At 36.1% G+C, this 9,321-nt stretch overlaps 1 long non-coding RNA gene across 1 annotated transcript; it reads right to left on the reverse strand.

Moving 5' to 3' along the window:
* Nucleotides 1-4,961: 4,961 nt before the first annotated feature.
* On the reverse strand, nucleotides 4,962-8,577 carry LOC145984541 (uncharacterized). Its single transcript, XR_014441348.1, has 3 exons — nucleotides 8,499-8,577; nucleotides 6,376-6,525; nucleotides 4,962-5,033 (listed from the first exon to the last, which is right to left on the reverse strand). It is a non-coding gene; the product is annotated as an uncharacterized LOC145984541 (long non-coding RNA).
* Between the last annotated feature and the right edge of the window lie 744 nt (nucleotides 8,578-9,321).

Here is a 9,321-nt window from a genome sequence, read left to right on the forward strand (position 1 = left end):
CATCTACGCGTGTAAGTACACTTCCATTAAAAATATAATTGGGAAGTATGGCTTTTGTTTTATTTGTAAACGTTATTGTTGAACATTTACTAATGTTAAAATATAATTTATTCTGAACGCTCCATTGATAACAAGCATCTATATCTTTTTGTAATAAGGTGGCTTCTTCTGGAAGTATGATGCCTTTAAAAATCTTTAAATCATCTGCATACAATTTGCAGCGTGATAACTTTATAACAGATGCAAGATCATTTATATATAAAGCAAAAAGAAGGAGACCGAGGTTTGATCCCTGAAGAACACCCGAATGTGCTGTATATAATGTCGATGTAGCATAGTTATAAACCACTTTGTATTTCCTGTTTTTCAAATAGGAGATAATTATTTTTAATAATAACAATAATATTGATTGGTTATTCCCCAGTGAAGTGGCACATGTCGAGTGTAGTACACTGAAAAAAATAAAGGTGTGGAAACTCACCTTTTGGGGTGAGTTTGGCTTGTCACAAATAGACGTCCCCAAAAGGTGAGTTTCCACACCCCATATTGGGGTGAGTTTTTCTCACCCTAGTATAGAGTGTGTTTTTCCTCCCATAGGGTGAGTTTTCTCACCCTAGTATAGAGTGTGTTTTTCCTCCCATAAGGGTGAGTTTTCTCACCCTAGTATAGAGTGTGTTTTTCCTCCCATAAGGGTGAGTTTTCTCACCCTAGTATAGAGTGTGTTTTTCCTCCCATAAGGGTGAGTTTTCTCACCCTAGTATAGAGTGTGTTTTTCCTCCCATAAGGGTGAGTTTTCTCACCCTAGTATAGAGTGTGTTTTTCCTCCCATAAGGGTGAGTTTTCTCACCCTAGTATAGAGTGTGTTTTTCCTCCCATAAGGGTGAGTTTTCTCACCCTAGTATAGAGTGTGTTTTTCCTCCCATAAGAGTGAGTTTTCTCACCCTAGTATAGAGTGTGTTTTTCCTCCCATAAGGGTGAGTTTTCTCACCCTAGTATAGAGTGTGTTTTTCCTCCCATAAGGGTGAGTTTTCTCACCCCTGCATAGAGTGTGTTTTTCCTCCCATACGGTGAGTTATTCTCACCCTAGTATAGAGTGTGTTTTTCCTCCCATAGGGTGAGTTTGAGGGGTTCGTGAGGAAGAGGTAAATGATCTTCATTTAGTATAATAATGCTTACCTTTAACCTTGAAGAATCAGTCAGATCTTTTCTATCTTATCCAATATGAATTCAGAATAAGATAGAGCAATCATAACTTCATTGTAATTTCTTCCCAGATGGCAAATGTATCAAAGTAGAGAAATGCAATGTTAACTTTTGCATTGTGTAATATACGACATCACAGTGAAAACAGTGTTTCTTCATTTAATGCGTTCAGATTTTAATGTGATTAATTGTCTTCTATATAAAAATAATACCATTCAATTCAGCATTAAAATTTGACAAAGCTTAAAAATCTTAGAGGAAACTAAATGCAGCACGCTCACCAAGGTATTCATGTAGAAGAACAAGCCATCCCTAAATTACATGAAGCTTGCAAGGAATATTATGTATCGATTTCTAAATCATACAAAAAAGCCGCAACTTTTAATGTACATACATATTTTCCAATAAGTCTTTTTTGAGACTTCCACTTGATGCTTAGAAGCCAATTGGGACTGGATATATGTACAGTCACATACACTGCTGGGTTGTAATGATTTAATTGAAAGTCAATGGTGCTGTTACAACCCAGAAGTGTCCTTGAGTGTACAATATAACATGAAGGGGATTGATCTTCAGAAGTCACACCTGTTAATTATAAAATAACAACTTTTTTCTGTACTGTTTGGAAAGCAACACTCATGCTCACATACATTGCTAGGATAAATAAATGACATACTTAACACAACAAAATGCTGTATACTTGTATATCCGTAGATAAATTTTATGTATACGTTGGATGCAAGTATATACATACATGGTAAGGGGATAATCTCTGAAAAATACTACCTTGCCACTAAATGCATACACATTAAGCAATAATTCAACCTTACCTTTCCTTTGCTGTTGGTTCTGCACACTCAGTTCAATGCCACAATCATTACAATGTGAATGATTTTTGGTGCTTTTAGAACCTATTTCAGTACTTTAATAAATTAATTAGAAACGAAAATGTACATTCTTAAGAAGGCAGAGCAAATTTAGTAGAAGTTATAAATGTTCATATACATAATTTTTAACCACTCTATTTCAAATACAGAGCTTAAATTTTTTCGCCCCAAAGATTAGGTTGAAGAAATAGTTACCAGTTAGCAAAAAATTCAACTTTATTTACAATATTCGTACATTTCATCTTGCAATAATTCAACATAGTTCTCACAATTTTATCCAAAAAAAGAGGAATTTTACTTCATTGCTAAAAATTTGCATGCTGTATTCCTTTAAAATGTCTGTATGGAAAGGTGTCCATGATCTGAAAGGAGAAAAAATGTAAGAGTAAATAAGAATATAACCAAGAATGCATTTAGGTCAGAGTGTGATAGTTTAGAATGTACTTATAACATTTATGAGTCTTAATACTTCCCTGAAAAGTATACTAGTGATGTGTGCATACAAAGTGATTCAAGCTTGAGTAGCCAGCCTTCATGGATGAGTGGTTACGAAAGCATGCTAAAACGCCTGGGGTGTCGAGTTCGAATCCCAGCCTGAGCACAGGTGTTCTTTGTGAGTGTCCATTCATCCATTCCATCATATCATCACTCATCCTCATGTTCGCAATTAGCCCAAAAGTGGCAGAAATGCGAAGAAAAATAAACAAAATCAATCAGTCAAGCTGCTCAATTGATAGATTGACTTGGTGCTTTAAGTCCACTTTATGCACAATATGGCTAATCGAGACTGGACCTGCGGTTCAAAGTGGGATCCGAACCACTATGTGCCTCCACAGGGTATCGAACCCAGGACCCCTTGATTACAAGGCAACGACCTACCACTGCACCATCGGGGAGGCCCTCAAGCTGATCAGTTTCTACATTGAATGCAGTAGCACTAAATTGGCAATTTATTTTACACAGCATTTCCCATAATATTTAAAGCTCGGGGGGGGGGGGTTAAACCCAGTAACCCCCCTTGCGTGCGTCACTGATTGAATGAACAGGTGGAGGGACTAAGAGTATGTCACCCTATTATGCAAAGGTAATATAAACATGCATGCTTTTATTTCATAGCAAGGGCCTATACAAGGAGGGTGATGATGGGGCTATAAACAGGCAGGAAAAAATAGCGAAATGAGGGCTGACTACTGGGCACGCCACAGCATATAACTGGAAATGGCACACTATCTTCAAAAGTAAGAAATTACTTTAGGATAATATTTTGTGCTGAGACATCGGTGTCGGGAGATGGAGGTGGAACATATCCGTTGACCCCCCCCCACCCCACCCCCTGGAATTGCCATCGGCCATTTCAAGTCACAAAAAGCAGAAGTTGTTATAACATAAATAATGTTTAGAAAGCTTTTATTGAAAAGTTAAAACTTAAAGATAAAACAGAATAACTGTGCATTTCAGTACACTAACTGTGTAAAATGTAAAAAAAAATAAAAATATAGTAATAAGGAAAAGTTGTACTTGATATTCATTCATCTAGTAGTTCTCCCAAAGGATTTAATAATAGTAATAATAATAATATAATTTTATTTTTTTGTTATAATAGTTATTACTGTAAAATTATTATCATAACCATGATCCTTATTGTTAATATTTGTTCTATTATTAAGTTAAGTCAATGGATTGCCCCCCAATACACACACACAAACACCTTTCTGGTGTCGCCTAAGAGCTCAAACAGTACCATTCAATGTTGGTGTGAAAAATATTTTTTTACTAATTTTTGAGTGTTTAGCTTTAGCTTTCTTTTGTTTCTGTTAGTTCTGCAGGGTGCGAAATCCTGGGGGGACAGGGGGATTTCCCACCACCAACAATCTTGGCCTTAAAAATCCCCCCACCAAAAATTTCCTGGGGGAAGATTTTTTGTTATAACAAACGAAAGATAAGCAATTACTTTTAATTTCAAATATACTGTACTAAGAATAATATCGAAAACACACACAAATTAGTGTAGTTGTGAGTATTGAATGCTTTCTCTCTCAAGAAATCATTAACAAATCTACACCAATACGCACAATTAAAGTAAAACAAGAATGCAAGAAAATTATAACTATGAAATCTAATTGATTTATATTAACATAAAGCACAAACAAAACAAAAACTTACACATAATAAAAGCACTTCAACTATTTCATAATTTATAACATCTTTAACCAAGTTACTAAAGGAATTAGTTGGCTGCTTTACAATATCTGATATGTATAAAAGTAACAAATTAATTTACTTTTAATAATACACACATGTGGCGGAGGGGGAATGTAAATTAAGAACTTTCTTCCCCCACCAGTTTTCAATGATTTCGCACCCTGTAGTTCTGTCCTGTCAAAGTGTATGTGTAAACATCATGTAGCGAAAAGGCAAAAAGATTTTATTTATTCTGTACATTATACTAGCATGTAACAGGCACAGTGCCAGAAGGAGAAGTGAGTGGATGCCTCATTCCATCCCTTCACCCAGCAGACAAGAGACACATACCCTTGACAATTTTAAATATTTTCTATAGAAACAAGACATAGCTACATGAAAGTTCAACTCTCCAAAAATAAAAGCATGGATATGATTCTGTTTTCAAGTAGCAGAAATAAAGTTCTATTGAAAGTTTAGTAGGCTACGAAAGAAATACATAAATATTATAATTTGTATATTTATGCTAAGGTGCATTTTGGAAATGCATATCCAAAGATTATTAATTACAAAATGAAAGGTGTGTATGTATGGTTCGCACACGCAGCATTATATTTTACGTTCCTAGTTCTATTTATGCGATTCTGACATTTTCAGATTACATACAGGTTAATTGATTTATTTACTTACATTTCCATTTACAAAATCAGGATCATCTTCAAACATCAGATGTGGTTATTTTAGTTAAACAGCATTCAATGTCTGAAATAAGGAATAAATTTAAATTAGATTAATCTTGAAAGTAGCAAAAATTTAACTTCTTCAATACAACAGTTTATTGTACAACTATATTTCTTAATAGATGGAAGACTATTTGAAGCGTTCAAGTGGATTTAACATATAAAAGTTAATTATCATGCAAAGTTAGTATCATTTGGATCCCCCAGCAATTTAAATTCTCCTAAGGAATGTCTATATATACAGTGGAAGATTGAATGAAAGAAACCCAGAATGATGAAAGTTTAGATACTTTTCAAATAAGAATTAATTTCTTTATCTGTGTGTTTTCTTCTACATAACATCTCAAAATGAATTTAATTTCCAAAGACAAAATTTGTATGTAGGCTTTTACAGGGTAACTGATAGCCAATAAATGTAGCATCACAGACCCTCACTTTGCAAGTTGAAAAGAGAAAACAAATAAAATGTATGAATCACTTACTTCATCCCACATCCACAAGAACACTAAATTGTACACAAGCAGCAATCGATTCTCAGAACTTAAAGATGCTGACACAGAAGTATATTTGCTGTGTGGTCTAGTCAACCATTTTATTTTTCACTAATCCTCCATGAAATTAATTGTGTAACAAAGATATTAGGAAAGGTATGTAAAGAGTGAGATGCATAAATATTTCCCGGAGAAGTTCAATGCAGTTCAATTCCTTAAATACACGTGGGACGTCAAAAAATATTGAAAATTATGAACAACTTGCCTGGTAATATTTTAACATCTCGCTGTACACATTGTGTAATTAGTATGCCATATCAATTTCCAAATACTTCTTAAGACAGTCATAACAAAGTTTTACACTCCAGCCTACACTGTGTATAACTATTAGTACTGTCCTTCCCAGTGGCGAACACTCCCTTTGAAACAGAAATAACCGAAGCTATGAGACACCCACCCACCCTTTCCTATTTCCAGATTTGTTGTTTGAATTTGTTTTTAAGTCCACTTTATGCACAGAAAGGCTAATCGGGGCTGCACCTAAAGTTCAAAGTGAAATCTGAACCACTACCGAGTATGGAACCTCGGACTCCTTGATACATGTATTTATGTATGCATGTACTTTTGACACTTTAATTTTCTTTTCACACTCACTATGATGACTAAATGTTCAATACTAGCTGACCACCTCTAGCGTGCGCTACACCTGGGTACATATAGTGGTCGCCACTGGTCCTCCCACCTCAACATATAAGCTTACTTCCTAAGAGACCTCTGTCATTTCAAGTTCCTACAGCTTAAAACTTATGAAAATAATGAATAATAAATTCCCTTGAAAAGAGAACAAAATTAGATTTGAACTACTCTACTTACATTGCATATCTGTGTAAACCCAACCCATGCAGGATCCTTGAAAAACTGCTATCGGTGATGAGTGGCGAAATGTTCAGTGTAGATTGGAACTAAGGCGAGTGTGTTTGTGGGTATTATCCGTATTCACTCCTCTCTATGCATGGCACATTCCTGAAAAGGAGTTGAAAATTAAAATAATACTTAAAATTTTATGTTACACAACCATATTTATGTGTAAAAGAAATCTAAGACAACACTCTAAAAGAAATTCTAGCTGCTGCTTGAAATTGTAAGTTTTCTTAACTTAAATTGTTAATGTTTAGAATCCCCCAAGGACCGAAAATTAGAAGATACTATGGACGCACACTACAGAAAACCTCACGAATATCAGCGTCTGAATGTGGGAAGGCGATCATTGCTCCCGAAAATTAATGTCAAGGTATATTTAACTTTCACGCCCTTGTTTACAATGTGTCTTTTTTCCTTTAAAAAATTGTGAATTAGATGCAATCGACTACAACGAATGAATGGAGTTTAAGCAGCAGCTTACAAATCTTATAAACTCTTACAGAAGCCTGTTTTGTAAATAATATTTCCCATGCAAATTAACTTTACGTCCCACAGTATCCCACTGCATTATTTTGGCCTCTTTACTTAAAAATCAATTACAAATCCCTCTGGGGTACGTTTCGACAGGCAATAACGAAAGATTATGAATTATGCGCAACAAGTTACTTTACAACTTTAGGAACATCACACACCAAACGAAGGTGCCAGTCGCAGTCAGAATAGTCGACACCAAAGGGGGCTCTAGCCCACAACGAAATATTTTTGGCCCATCTCCTCCTAACACAAATAGCCAACAGTTAAAAATTGGGATTGCTTACAGCGCAGCGAGAATCACACAAGAACAGAAGAACACAAAGAGAGAGGGTGAAAGAGACCGAAGATACATTGACAGCGAATGACAGAGAACATAAATAGAAGGAAATGGGAAAGAGAGAAGGAAGCGTAGAAAGAAAGAGACAAAAGGTAAAGAAGAATAACGGAAATGGAAACAGAGGAACCAAGAGAGCAGAGAAAAATTGAAACATATGAAAACGGAGAAAGAAATAAAGATGATAGAGAATCCTAGTAGCAGTGATAATTGTAGTAGGGTCAACCTTTGTGACGTTGTTCCCCCAAACATCCACATATTCTGTTTAAAGTAAGATTATCTTTCGTTTGTACCGGATTGTATCGCATTTACTTTCGTTTGCAACATTACAGAGTTCGAGTATTCACAAATTGAACTTGGGGGGGGGGGGACTTCAGGTAGCCCGTATAGTTTTATCCCAGCGCATTTTTTCGATTGTACCGTAACGATTTGAGAGTAAATTAAATTAATATTTGAAGTTCCCTCGCCCCCAACTTTAAAATGAAGGACAAAATCATTACGTTTGTACCATTGAAATAACTAAACTAAACAACTAAAAGCTCCCCATCATGGAGGAAGAAAAAATCAAGCAACTTCTTGGATAGAATTTCGTTTGTGCACTTGAAATTTTATTTTTTATCGTTATAGTTTTCCAGTTATTTCTCTCCAAAAATGGGAGTGGGAAGGACGGAAACGAACTTAAACCATGATTTCTCAGTCTCCGTAACCATAGGCGTAAATTGGCGGGGACAAGGACCCCCAAAATTTTCACATTTGTTAAAATCTTCAAGTTAGGCGACCTGAGGAGCAAAGTAATAAAGAGTAATATTTGTGATTTCGCTAGTTATTTAAATGTCTTAGCACGTCGAGCTGCGACGCCAGGTGTCCCGGGTTCGAATCCCGCTTGGGCATGGTTGTTTGTAAATGTCCATTCATCAATTTCATCACTCATCCCCATATTCTCAAAATTAGCCAAGAGGCACAAACCGCGAAGTAAAATAAAACGAATCAATCAAATCAAATCAAACCATCACGAATGCCAATCTTCGGACGAGAACTATTGAAAGGGCTCACACTGCATGCTAAACAGTGCCCTCTCACCGTGTACTGTCATTATTTCGAAATGTGAAACACATTTTGGTCTAAGCATTTAGGATAGGACAATCTGAGCATATATAAAGAAAACTTACAGTGTAAAAATATTGAAAACGTTATTGAACTTACTTACCTTCGAATCCTGCTTTCTTATCTTCACTTTCAAATACCCACTCAGCAGACAAACTATTCTGGCCCACGGCACAGACGACCTCACACAATGTCAACGGCAAGGCTATTCTGGGCCTGCTTGTCCCAGACGACCTTCGATTGGTCCACACGAAAAGCGCGCCGTATACGACGCGTGACTTGCAACAAAAGACACTAAAAGTGAATGTCCTTTAAACAAAGCAACGATCTTTGGGGGTGGGGGTGGTTTAGACAACTTTTGTGGCAGGCGGATCCACTGGGAGGGCGATGGGAGCGTTCTCCATTCCCAACTGCCAGTTCTTGGATATGATATTATACCTGATATTTTTGAGACTCAAATGTTCCGACTTTTATCCCCAAATTTAAAAGGCTCGATAATATTTATAAAATAAGTCAACCTTATGATCAAGATAAGCTAATCGAAACTGACACTACAGTTTAAATTTGTATTGAATCACTGTGCAATATGCTTCAAAATGAAATCGAACTGAGACCCCTTGAGGGAATAGGCTTTCGTATTCTGTGCGTATTCACTATATTTCTCATATCTGCTCATTCAGATTACATTGTGGCAATAGGAGGTCAAGAGGCATTATGATACAATAATAACCACCTATTCCAGTCCTCGACCTCTATTTTTGCAAAGGAATTCTCTATCTTCTAGAACACAAAATCAGCTTCGTTCCTGTTTACAGTATAATATGTTGTTTATATATAGCAGTGTAGTGTATGTTAGAATTGAGGTTCGGTGAGGTGAGGCATTCGAATGAAATTCGCCCCTCCCAGCTGTAACTTCTGGATCCGCC

The sequence above is a fragment of the Lepisma saccharinum genome, chromosome 2 (genome assembly GCF_977018435.1).
Source record: "Lepisma saccharinum chromosome 2, izLepSacc3.1, whole genome shotgun sequence".
Lineage (NCBI taxonomy): Eukaryota > Metazoa > Arthropoda > Insecta > Zygentoma > Lepismatidae > Lepisma > Lepisma saccharinum.